Source organism: Delphinapterus leucas, chromosome 20, assembly GCF_059928025.1.
Source record: "Delphinapterus leucas isolate spDelLeu-1000000601 "Yukka" chromosome 20, BTC_Dleu_Yukka2, whole genome shotgun sequence".
In the NCBI taxonomy this organism is placed as follows: Eukaryota; Metazoa; Chordata; class Mammalia; order Artiodactyla; family Monodontidae; genus Delphinapterus; species Delphinapterus leucas.
The window spans coordinates 55,016,330-55,029,997 of record NC_143148.1 but is presented as its reverse complement, the minus strand read 5'-3'; the positions used below and the strand labels follow the sequence as shown (position 1 = coordinate 55,029,997).

Here is a 13,668-nt window from a genome sequence, read left to right as displayed (position 1 = left end):
TGAGAGAGGCAGAAAGGCAAGGTCACTGTGTGGGTGGTGAGGACTGGGGCAAAGGGGGAGTGTGTGTATCTGCCAGCACAGGGGCTCTGTGAATGCTCCCTGCTCTACCTCCAGGACATGAAACGGTGCCAGGCACATAACAGGCACGCAACAAATGTTCACTGAATTAGTGGCTACCCTGACTAAAGGTCCTTAACTTGAATTAAAAGGAAAAAAAGAAACCTCATCTAGTAAAGCACAACTAAACTTCAGGTTAGATTCAGTCCAATTGCAACTCACTGTAGATCTGAGTGTCTGGATATAGATACAGGCTGTGTATTTCTCATTTTCCTATAGATTGGGGAAAACAGTATTGTAGACAGTGGCACTCAGGAGACACTGGCTTGGACAATGGAGTTCCTTGGCATTCCCAGGGAGGGATGCCATCCAGCTTCAGGGCTCAGCAGCAGGCAGGAAACTGCCAGAGAAGTTACCTGCATGTTGGAAGCTGCAGAGGAGCCACACCCAAGCTGGGTCCTGGCCTCTGTGTGGCTGTTCTCACTGGGATGACTGTTCTTGCTGGGGGGGAGCATGTGGTGTGGGTAGCTTGTTTGTCCCTGGTCAAACACAAGGACTCAGCAATAAAGAATACAAAATAACCCTGAGCTAACCCAGTTCTGAAGGTTGTAACCAGTAATCCAGAAAGGAGGTCTAGGTCCCACGCCTACTTTTAGAGACCAGGAGTTCAAAAATGAGGTCATTGCGGGCAGCTGTTTTGACTCCAAGAGAGCCAGAGAACAAAATAGTCAAGGAAGAGAATTCTTACATCATTTGAGGGGACAAGGGAGCAAGTTTTTATATACCAGGGAAATATGGAGGAAAACTCACATGCCCAGAAATCAGAAATGCATGGGTTCAAACCCTGATCCCAGTTCTTAGTGGCTGTGTAGCCTTAGGCAGATGACTCATCCGCTCTGAACTTCTTTTCATCATAGATAAAAATGGAGACAAGAATAGATGTCCCTCTTATATACACTACCAAACGTAAAATAGATGGCTAGTGGGAAGCAGCCGCATAGCACAGGGAGATCAGCTCGGTGCTTTGTGACCACCTAGAGGGGTGGGATAGGGAGGGTGGGAGGGAGGGAGACGCAAGAGGGAAGAGATATGGGAACACATGTATAACTGATTCACTTTGTTATAAAGCAGAAACTAACACACCATTGTAAAGCAATTATACTCCAATAAAGATGTTAAAAAAAAAAAGAATTGTTGTCCCTAAGGGTTGCAATGAGAACTTGAGATAATATATGCAACTGGCACTTAGCAGTAAATTATACAATAAGTTTACTACAGTAATTTTGATTTATTTTAAATAATAATAATAATCATAAGTGCTCATGGTGTTGGCAAGCACACCCACGTACATACTGCCCTGATAAAGCCTCCTGGGAATAGCTGCTGGGAAGATACATCTAGAAGATACGATCCCACCAGATCAAAAAATTTTATGAAGCATAAAATCTCCAGGAGAATGATCACTGGGGAGCTACCAATATGAGAAGTGGCAAATCCTTCTCTGGGGAGCAAACTTTATTTTTTTAATGTCCGTACAATTTTAAGGACACAAGTATTTTTCCCTTCTAAGTTAGTCAGGTGCTCAAGTCCAGGGCCCCATGGTACTTTCAAGCCATAAACTGCTTTGCAGCATGGAGTATAAAAGTTAATGTAACCAGTATTCTTTAAGCTCCTAGCATTGGCAATCATGTGATGAAGCCATAAGCATACACTTATTGAATACTCACCTGCTAGGCAGGTGTAGAGAGGTATAGCCTCTCCTTTTGTTTAGACACAGGAGGAAACAGAAGAAGAGGGAAAAAAGGTAACTTATCAGAGGTCACACAGCATGCAGAAGGCTGGGTCAGAATTCAAATTCACTTCTCAAAGTCTCAGAAGTCTCCCTGATCCTCATAAACTAAGACACTAGCTCCTCTGGGTCCCAGGAGACCAGAGGCCCTGATTCACCTCCAGCACTTCCCCTATTGAGGACCAGGACTGTGCTGTACTCATCTCCGGATCCCCGAATTAGCAGAATGCTTGGCACTTGCTAGGTATCAAAAATTGTGGGAAGAAAGAAGAAAATATGGGAGGAACAGAGGGAGGGTAGGAGTAAAGATGGAAGGAAAGGAGAGAGAGCACAGCAGCCTCACCCCTTCAATACTATCTTAGCCCCTATTGTTTCCTATTGTAATAATTACCAAATGTGTATATTTCAGCGATTTAGTTTCTTGTTCCTTACTGGCTGCCCTCAGTAGACCTCAAGACCATGAGAACAGTTTCCATGTCCGTGTCCATCTTGTTTACCTATGAACTCCACAAATGCTTCAGTAAATACTTAGCAAGTGGACAACTGTACATCCCTTGCCTTCTGAGGATAACATACCTGTGCTGCTTTTTTTTTTTTTAGAGAGAAAGAAGTTGTTCAACATTTAGCAGCATACCACGGCCTGGCACCCAGCTGAAGAAGATTACTATACCTAGAAACATAAACATCACCAAGGCTATATCTAGGATGCTGAAATGAAGGTTTGTTAGCATTCGCAAAGTGACTGCTGAAAATAGTAGATCATTATTTGCTTCATGTAAGAAATATTTCTAGTGCTGCTGATTGAATGTTCAAGAAACAATTAAAGGGCTTAGCAATGTTTCTCTCAAATATCTTTTGCATGAAAAGCCTCAGAGATTGGTTAATTATAAAGGCTACACATCAGTCACTCTAGTCAAGGCTATTGCCAGGCCCCACGGTGCCCATCCCAGATGCAAGCATGGATTGGTCTGCAGACATTAGCATAACTGGGGCCCTGGATGCCTCTCGTGAGGAGCATTGCTGCAGCCTGGCTAACACCCCCATGGGAATAGCCCTCAGGCCCTGTTTATGATGTCAAACACCTGGTTCCTTGTTTGGGCAAGTGGCTTCAGCTTTCTGCCAATTGGAAGAGCCAGAACTCAAGCTTGCATCTTAACACCTGCCTAGCCTTGGTCCTGCCATCTCAAACCCAGCCCTGCCAAATTCTCCCCTAAATGTCTCTTGGATGCTCTGAGTAGGGTGTGTCTACTTCTCTCATCTGCACTGTCACTCCCTAGTCTAGAGCGACAAGAGTCCCTGCTCTTCCTATGATCTCAAGCCTAGACTGGCTTCTCCCTTCCATTCATATCCAGCTCCATCCACTAACTACACTGCAGCCAAATTACCTTTTCAAAATAGAAATCTGGCCTTGTCACAGTATACGCTCCCCGTGTTGCTTTCAATAACTGCCCACTGCTCCAGGACAAACACCAAAATCCTTGAGATGGCTGACAAGGTGCCAGCGGCTCTGGCAGCCCCGGCTGCTCCTCACACCACTCTCTGGGTTGTGTGCTGCTTCCTCCCGCACAGGCTTCCCCCAGGCCGGGCCTTCTGCCTGGAATGCCCCCCCCATCACCACACCCTAGTGTTCCTTTGTCCATAGGCCTCACTGCTCCTCCAGACTGTGGCCCAAGCAGCAGGCTATCAGGGAAGCCTCCCAGACCCTTCATCTGGATCTGATGCCTTTCTTATATTCATTCATTCATTCATCCATTCATTCATTCATTCATGTTTACTGAGGGCCTACTACATGCCAGGCTCTGTTCTAGACCCTGGGACTACAAAACTGATTCAATCAGACAACAACACGTGATGTAACGGAGCTATATTTTAGTAGAGGAGAAAGAAAAGGCACAGACAAGCAAAATATACAGAATGGCACTATCTCACACAACTGTATTTCCTTCCGTCTAGCAGTTGTCTCTGTTTTGAATTATTTATTAATTGACGTTGATCTCCCCTGCCAGGGGATCTCTTGGGGTCTGAGCCCCAAGAGAACAGAGACTGAATCAGCCTTACTAGCAGCTGTACCTTGAGCACACAGTAGGTCCCACATGGATATAATAGGTATTTATTGAATCCATTTGATCCCAGGTGAATCTCCCTGAAGTCAAGTTGCTTGAGTGCTTGGGGCATAGAAGGGACAATTCCTAATACAAACCCCTAATGTCTCTCTGCACTTTGACAAGGCTCTCTGCAGTCTCTCTGGTTGTAATTTTGAGCCAGAGCAGGAGTCAGCAAATTTTTCTGTAAAGGCCCAAATAGTAAATATTTTAGTCTTTGTGGGCCATATGGTGTCAACTCTGTTGTTATAGCACAAGCACAGCCATAGACAATTATATAAATGAATGGGCATGGCTATGTTCCAATAAAACTATTTATAAAAACAGGCTGCAGGCAGGAATTGGCCTACAGGCCATAGTTTGCAACCCCTGAGTTAGATGATCCCAGATGCCCCGCAGCTTACAGCAGTTGAAGGCGGGGCCTGTGTGGCCTGAGTCAGCCACGGGTTCTGCTGGCAGGGTCCAGCAACTCTCCGCAGACCCCACATTGTTTGACAGGGAGATTATCCCAATAGCTTGAGCTTCAGGCATTTGCAGTCACCACCTCCTGCAGCTCATGGAAAAGCAGTTCCCTGCCACTCTGGAGGAAAGAGACTTGGCCTAGAGGCCGCATAAGGCAGGAATGAGGCTGCCACATTCCTTGCAGGGTCCCCAGGCTCCTCCAGAGGCTGAGCTCACTTCCTGGTCCTGCCCAGGCATGTGGCAGGGATGCTCTCGGCTGAGCAGCTGCTGCCCTCCACCCCAGCCCAGCCTGCGCTCAGCTGGGAGACACAGGGGCTTTGTGCTTCTGTAGCAGATTGGGTGACACTCACTGGGGCCTTTGAAATGAGACATGACATGTTAAAACGTGCCTATTGCTAAGGCTAATTTTCAGGAATTTGACTTCTGCTGGCAACTGACAGAAGAAAAACAATCACTTTTTTTTGTGATTGTATGTAGTTATATTTACGCTGACCTTTGGGGTCTGTAGCTACTGAAAACAATAGTTATCTGAGGCTTACCTGCTGGTACAGGATAAGTGGACAGATTAGTCTAGTATTTATGGAGCCAGAGGACATTAATTGTAGCATTAGCACTGCGTGTAGACTGTGGTGGGTGTTAACTGCTAAAAACAGTTACAAAAACATCACACAAACTGCAGTTGGCACTAGAGGTGACAATGTCCTGCGTATAAAAGCACTCTAGACAACAAAGCTACAAAGCTGACATTACCCTGAAGTTATAAATGCTCTGAGTGTTAGCTCAGTTCTCCCAGAGTCCCCTGCAGGACTAAGGACAGTAAGGTGCTGTGACGTTCTGATGATACACATACTGTGGGTGAGCAACACTGTTGGAATGGCGATGCCCAGGGTGTCACTGTACTCCAAGGGCAGGGATGCCCTTGCTGTAATACCTCGTAGAGTGCACTAGGGCCTACATATTATCCAGTGGTCCCAGAGCCCCTTGGCTGCTGACGCATAACAATCTTTAAGGTGTACCAACACTCTGGTACCAGCACTCAGACTGACTCAAAACTGCAGTGTGTCACTTCTCTGGGTGTAACTATTCCACATGAAACAATGATCTGGGTGTTGTGTTGCTCTGGGTAGCCCTAGTCACCCAATGGCATTGATGGTAATAATGTTCTCAGGGAGGAGGTGCAGTCCCCTTGGTCATGTTCTTCCAAAGTTCACATCCATGTAGTTCAATCAGAGCAATCAAAAAGGGGCTAGTCCCTTCCTTTTCAAATAGCCTATCACTGAAAAACTGACTACATCAACTTGATCAAGGCTCAAAATTTGCAAAACCAGAAGTTCCCAATGGAAATGCCTACAAGGGCAAGTAGGTAAAATAAATGAGTACAATGGGCTGGGTGGACAGTAGAGAGTGGAGGGGATTGTGGCAAACTACAAAGGCATGTCCTAAAGGGGGCAGTAGTGACTCAGCTCCAGGGAAGAGTGGCCTTGTAGGAATGTGGCTCTAGGGCTGCCTGAACTTCTGACATTTTAAGAAATGCAAGAAACCTGTTTTGTTTTGTTTTTTAATGTACAATATCCTACTTTTCAAAACATTTGGGCCAAAGAAGAGACATCCACGAGCTACATTTGGCCGGTGGCTTCTACTTTGCAACTTCTCCCTGGAATCTAGAGTTGCAGAATTGGGATGAATGGGCTTCAGCACCACCAAGTAGATATCTCGAGGTTCAACCTGCTATGCCAAAGGGTGACCCATTCATCTCCATGAGCCTTGGCTCAGACTGCATTTCAAGTTTGAAATGTCATTTCTTCTCCTCCCTAGCCTACCCTTAGAAGCTTCTCTCAGTAGAGAAAGAAATCACTTTCCACCCTAACTCTAGAATAAAGCCACTACTTCATATCTGGTGACGGTGCAGGGGGTCCTACAGTCCAGCCAGTCATCATTTATATAGTCTGTTCAGATAGAGGGAGCCAGGCCTGGGGTCCCCAGGTGGCTGCAGAGGAGATAAGCTGCAGGGAATTGTATTGGCAGCATCCTTCAGGAGGGTCAGATTCTCCCAGGCGTGTGGGTACCTTGCCCACAGCTAAGTGGAAACGATGCCAAACCAGTGGTCACTCGATTGATTCTATCCAACTGATTATTGTAATTGGATGACAGACTGATATTTCCCTCTCCTTTTCAACTGGTGTTGCAGGGTGAGGGTATCTGGCTAATGATTCACTTTTCTGGGTAGTGACCTAATGGGGAAGATTATCTCCTTTCACAGGCAGAACTGTGCCTGCTGTTTGGCTGCCTAAAGAGTAAAACCAGGTCCAACCGAAGTCAAATGCCAGGAAAGAACTTCCTCACATATCATACTGCATTGTCTACCTTTGAAATGTTCCCTGCTCTAATACTCAGAGGGGATACACAGTTGAAGAATAAAATAGAATAGAAGTAACTACAATAGGGAAAAAAAGGAGGAAAGATACTTAGTGCAAAATGACAGAACTTCTCTTTAGGGGAGCTTGTAGAAAATAACTGAAAATAAGGAGAATGGAGCTTCTACACTGAAGTTCTTTAAAATATGAGCTGTAGATTTAGAATTTTGTAATGCTGTGGATGGAGCCCTCTTCTGGAGAAAATTTTCAACAGGTATTAAAACAAGATCAAAACACACAGAGATGAACACACACACATACACACACACACACACACACAGAGAAATATGTAATACTGTTGGCTACTGTCATTCAGATGTGAACTGAATCCATAGTCTGGCCTTTTCCTTAGCTTCCACCAGATAGAAATTAACTGGACTCCCCAAGCAACTACCTTTTTGGAAGGAGGTAAAGAAAGAAAGAAAGATATTTTCAAGAACCCAGCTGTACTTTTACCTCAACAGGGAACTTCAGATTGAGACCCAACATAAACATCCAAATGCTGGTACTTTTAGGTAATGCAGTTATTGCGGACACTGGTTTGTTGGGCAATGGCACTGTAACACATAGAGGATATTTCTAGAAAAAACATAGATTTTATTTAATGGAAAGCCCAAGGGCTAAAGACAGAAAAGAAGGGACGGAGGCAGAGCAGGAGATATTAGCTAAGATGACTGTTGGGACTTTTAGTATAGACTGTGGTATTACATAAATTCCAGATCACATATTCAGCCTTACAGTTTATTAAATCTCCTTGGGGACTTGCTAAAAAAGTTGTTCAGATGTATGAACGCTACCACTTTGCAATTCCTTTCACCACTTATATCTCTGTTTCCCCAGTGCTTTTGAAATCTTATAGGCTGTCACATACTGAACCCATCTCAGAGCAAGAGATGCCCTCTGCAATTCTCACAGTCTTTCCTCCCCATCAAAAGGGTTCTGCAAATAAACACTGCTCTTAAAATACAATATATGAAGTTGCAGGGGCACTAGAAGACACTGATTCTCATTTAAAATCCTGAAAATCAAGATTCTGACTCCAATAAAAACCTCCCCATTTTAAATCAACATCTCAGAATTCCGTGGAAACATTTTTAGTCACTTCCAAGTGACTGCTCTCCAAACCTGAACCACTCCCTAAAATCCTAATTCTTGGGGGATTACTCATTGGTTGTTAGAACTTTTGCCTAGATGTGATACCCTAATTGGGCTGGGGGTGGGGGAATCATATGTGCAGTGGAATTTCTAGCTCATGTCCTCTCCTGATTTGTTTCACATTCATTATTTATCATAGCCAGATTCCAGAGGCCACTTCTGGAAAGGCCTTACCCAAAATGCCCCAGGGGAGAAGAGAGGTGACCACTCAGCTTTGCCAGCTTCCAGCCATTGTTGCTTAGAGTTCCTCTTCCCCCTTCCAAAATGCCTAAAACAGCAACCTAGCCAATCAACTTAGAGATTGATGGCTTCCAAAGCCAGACCCAGAGTGTTACAACTGTGGTAGAAAAACACACACAGACTTGCCTGAACACCACTAAGGCCGAGTGACTAATTTGCTTTATTACATTGTTTTTCCCCTTTCCTCTGTTTTCCCTCTGCCTCAGGAAAGTTTTGTTTTTGCTCGTTGACTCAAAGGCTCCAAGACTCTCCCCTCCTTTTGCTATGGCACACAGAGCTCTGCGCTTGAACCTCTTGCCAGTTAACTGATTTGCACCCAAATGATTTCCCTGCAAGGTGCTATTGCTAGCAGGATATCAATTGCTGTCCTAATGTGGACATTTGCTCTGATTATGAATTACAATCTAAGAGAGAAATAAGCCTCTTAGGGCAGGCAATTAACTTCTTCGTAAAACCTCTGCTCCCCCATCCCAAAGAAACTGAGAGAGCTGACAGCCTTCAGAAGCCACCTGTGTCAGTCAGGCCCTGGAAGAGGAGACACACCAATTGCTTTGCAAAAGGCATTATGTAAGCCCCTAGTGCATAGGAATTGCTGGGTGCTGTCATGTGGTCTGATTTGCTCGAAGGAAGACAAAACTTCGGCCAAACCCTGGAATCCACACTGAGGTCAAAACATGCCCATGGAGAAAAGGACTGTAAAGTCCTGGGTAAGGCAGTGGTAAGTGCTCCCAGACACCTCAAGCTCCCAGAGTGCTAGGCCTTGTGCTAAACGCATTACCTAGGACATGCTGTTGAATGCAATCCAATCTGCCTAGCAATCCTAGGAAGGTGATAAAATTACTTCACCACAGAGAATCTGGAAGCTCAGAGAGGTTAAGCAAGTTGCCCAGGTGGTACCACTAGCATATGGCAGAGAGGATCTGTCTGAATCAGAGGCATGCTCTGAACCACCCTGCTAAATTGGGATCTATATATCTATATATAGATATATAGATATATATATACACATACACACATACACACACACACACTACCTCAGGGATAGAGTTCACAAAGTCTAGAAAACTGGCTCACAGACAGGCATAGGATTTGTGACAGAACTTAAAGCTATAGGGACCCCAAGAGAATCAGCCCAAAGCCCTAGTAGAAGAAGAGTATGACTGGGCAGTGATGAATGGGGGCTGTGTATCCAGGGAAGAAGGAAGGCATGAGTTGGGAGGGGGCTCAGCAGCCAGGCACCCTACTCTGCCCCCAAGCACTATCACCCACCCTCACACCCAACTTTGAGTCATTACCATGGTTACTGCTTCCTGGGACACTGACCCATTTCCAAAGTCTAACCCCAACATTGATGCATCAGTGGTCTCCCCTTAGAAGGCTGCATTGCATCTCTGCATCCCAGCCAGCCCCTGCCTGGGACTCTAGCTGCCTCACCCTCCCTCTCACCCCACTCACACACTCACACATGTGCCTCTTCCCCTGGCATCCAGGAGTCCTGGCCAGGAACTCAACACCCATTTCCAGCACCCCAAGGCACTCCCTGTCTCCTTCCCTCCTCTCTGCCTGGCCCTGCCTTGATCTCACCCACCCACTTGTAGCCTGCTAGCTCATGCCAAGTCCCATAGGCTGCCGGGAAGGCCAGGGGGGACTGGATAACAGGGCTCTCGGAAAACAGGCCCCCGAGCAGGGCTGAGCCTGCCGCCAGCGGGCACCTCCAGTCTGGCCTCCTGAGTGTACTGCTTTCCTGCCCACAAACTTCCTGAGATCTCCGAGATGCAGAGATGGTTGCTTAAGGACCACGTCTCCATCGCCCCCTCTCCCGGGTCGCCGGCCCTTCCCTCTCGCCTCAGCGCTCTGAGGGTTAACAGGCAGCTGCAGCCTGGTGGGCAAGGCTTGAACTTTTCTCCGCGCTCTGCGTCCGCCCAGGAACACAGCAGAAGCGGCATTAAGGGCTCAGGGCCGGAGCTCCAGTGGGCCAGACAAAGGGGGCGCGGGGGCGGGGGCCGGGGGCGGGTGGGTCTGGGGCCTGGGCGAGGGGACGCGCTCAGGCCCTTCCGGGCCCGAGGTCAGGGAGGGAAGGGACCCCGATGCGGGCGCGGCCGGCGCCTTTGAGCGACAGCGGCAGCCGGGCTGCGGCGTTCGGCTGGCCCGAGGCGCCTTCCAGCGCGCCGCCGGGCTGGGCGAGGGGGCCCGGGCGCCCCGGGAAGTCGGCGATGCCAGGCCGGCCTCTCCAGCCCGGCAGCCCGCAATCCGGACCCGAGCTACGCTTCCCTGATCGGCGCTGGGTTGGGGGAAACCACGACTCCTTGGAGTCGCTTCCAGCTGAGTCTCCGATGCGCGAGCCTCCGGAGGAGGCTAATGAAAGTTACCCCACTTGATGTAGGCGAGAACGTCGCCCCTGCTTGCAAAAAAAAAAAAAAAAAAAAGGACTCGGAGCTCTCTCCACATCTTCCGAACATATACACACACAACCCGGAGTGGGAAACCAGGCCCACCCCCTTGCCCCCCAGGATCTCAGGGGCTGGGAATGACCTCCCTTCTGAGCCCCGAGCTGTCATCGCCGCCGCGCCCGGAGTCCCCCGACCCCCCGAAAAACCCCTCGCCCAGCCCGCGCCTGGCAATCGGAAGGCAGAAACGGGGCGCAGGGTGCGCCCAGCAGCCTCTCTTCCCTACCTGGGACAGGAGAACGCACAGGACGAGCGGAGTTGTCGGCTGCATTTTGCCCAACTAGAAGCGCCTGGCGGCGTTTTCATTCATGCACGCGGCTGCACTGAGCATATTTTCCGTGGGAGCCAGGCTTTGAGGAGAGGCTCTGCCTCGCCAGCCAGCCAACTTCCCAAATAGATCAGCGGCAGCATCACGAAAGCATTGGGTAGAGGCTGATGACCAGGACCAATGGCTTTACAAGACGGATTCCTTCATAAAGCTCCCTCGTTTCTGCATGGCAGATACGGGGCGAGCACCTCGCGCAGAGCGAGCCCCTCGGAGGAGGCGGCCCGTTCGCTTTTTTGGACTGTTGGGGCCCAGCCCCACAAATCACGCTGGGCAACGCCAGCTGATGCCACTTTTCCAAAGAATGGTATTCCACCGGGTACTGGCGGCCACTTCCAGCCCAGTGCAAAAGATTCTCTTTATTAAAATGTTAATAAGACCCACTTTATTTCCAATAAATCAAATAAAATGACCCCAGCCGTTCCAGCTCTTTCTACTCCAGGAAAGACTTGGCGGTGGATTTTTTTTTTTTCTTTTTCTTTCTTATTTTTTTTTCAGTGTGGCCCAAATCATGATGGTGTTTGGTGTTTCCCTGCCATCTCACAAATCACAAAGACAACAGATCAATTCTAGCTTGCAGAAAAAAATCCATCAAGGGGCAATAGATTTTATTAACTGCTCAGGTGAGAGTCTGACTGGCTGCCTACTCAAAAAATGTGCATCTGGCACCAAAGTTGAGGCCATGATTTGAGGAAACTTTTTTTTTCTCTCTCTGGATGTGTTCTTTTAGAAGCTTCTACCTATCTCCAGGGATTGGGAACAGTAGTAACCACTGTTCAAGGGATTTTATAAGTGGGGTGCTATGGGAATGAGGGTAAGAGGGCTATCTAGGTCTAACTTTCCCAGTAGGAGTTTAAGAATATGCAGTAAAGACCTTACTTTCTCATTTCCATGCAGCCTCCTTCTAAAAAAATTTAAGGTGTTTTATAATAAAGGACAATTTTTCAATAGAATTTATGCATGAAAAATAAAAAATCTGGGACAGGAGGAAAAATTCAGAAAACTGAAATACTAAACCCAAACACTAACATATTTCCTCTGATTTGGATCTGAGCTTCCTGGTAGCCAAAGCAATAAGAGAAACATTTAAATTACATAGTTCTTGTAGATACAAGTATACAAATATCTTCTGACATAATTTCCCCAGCAGTAAATACTGGACTAAATGTATGATGTGACATCTAATATAGCAGGACACTGTGCAATGGACCATGCCGAGATCCAGTGGGTTGGGCTGTATTCCCAGCATCTGGCACAGGGCCTGAAACATGGAGACAATCATTAGTGTGTGTTAAACAGATGTCTACACTTAATCAAGAAGTAGCAGAGGGTGGGGTGGGGCAAAAAATCTGGAGCCACATTGCCTAAGCTTAACCCCCAGCTCTGCTACTGACTAGTAAGTTTCTCACTCCCTGTGCCTCTGTTTGATCACTGGTTAAATGAAAATATAAATTGTACTGAACTCACAAGTTTGTGGTGAGGATTAGGTGACAGAATAACCACTCATTAAATCTAAACTAATGCACTTTTTAAAATTCCTTCATTGTCAGCAGTTCGGTCATTGCATCTGATGAAGATGCAATGCCATCTGACCACCTGGCTGCATTAGCCAGCACTAGCCCAACAGATGGCAATGTTGGCCAAACAGCCCCCAGAAGAGCCCAGGAAAGGTGGATGCTGCTGCTTCTTCCAGTCTCTTCATCTTTCCACTGTTCTCTTGCCTAGGTAGGCATTCACCTCTGAGTCTCTGAGAAGTGCAGGCAGCGTTTGACAGATGATCTGACTGTCCCAGCTTGGAACCCATGTGTGTGGAGATCCATACCCACATTACCCACCATTAAGAGTAAAACAAGGTACTTTGAAGTCAAAGAAACTTCAGATCAAGGTATCCTGAAATACCCTAATTTTTCTCCATTCCAGGGTAGCAGCCATCTTGTCAATCAGAGGTCAACTGAGTTAAGCCCATGGATTTAGCAGACGTGGAGACAGAGAGAGAACAGAGGACATCTTGGGAGATGATCAACCACGATAAGGGGTGAAGAGGGCAGTAAGATGATGTTCCAGCCACTTTTCCACCTGGGCAGAGAAGCACTCCTAAGGGTAGGGTGTGTCCAAGGCTGCCTTGTCTAAGGCGCAAAGCAGTATTATTGATTTTATAGTTCTGGCAACTATTTCTGTGGTCTTCCCATCCCATCTCCCTTACTGCCACTCACCAAATAGGTCCAGTTTTCCCCATCTTTTGCAGGGTTGCACTTGCTGGCCCCCTTGGGCTTACCGTGGGGCCATGTGACTAGTTCTAGCAAATAAGCTGGGAGCAAAAGTGACAGGTGGAACATTTAATCACCAATGTGAGACAGATTGGTTTCCCTGGAACAGGTGCTGAGATGGAAATTTGTGCAGGGGGCTTACTGGGGGGTGTTCTCACCACAACCACTGCAAGAGGGAGGAAAACAAGACTGGCAGAGGGTGAGGTGGATGACTATGCAGTTGCAGCAGAGGCCTCAGCCAATCCCAGGAGAGCTCTGAGGCTAGAGTGGCCCTTTAGAGATGAGCCTAACAGAGTCAGGGGGCTGTGCCTTAGTGCCCCCAGTGGGCCAGTTGTTGGCTGTTCCCAAGGGCAATATTCCAGTCTAACCTCAGCTTTGTCAGCTCTATAGAAAACTAAGGTGTGACCCAT

General features: G+C 47.3%; 1 long non-coding RNA gene across 1 annotated transcript in view; it reads right to left on the bottom strand.

Moving 5' to 3' along the window:
• Positions 1-12,846, bottom strand: part of LOC149744714 (uncharacterized) — a 218,216-nt gene extending 205,370 nt beyond the window's left edge. Inside the window, exon 1 of the long non-coding RNA XR_016390891.1 lies at positions 10,893-12,846. This is a non-coding gene — a long non-coding RNA (uncharacterized LOC149744714). The remainder of the gene's footprint in view (positions 1-10,892) is intronic.
• Between the last annotated feature and the right edge of the window lie 822 nt (positions 12,847-13,668).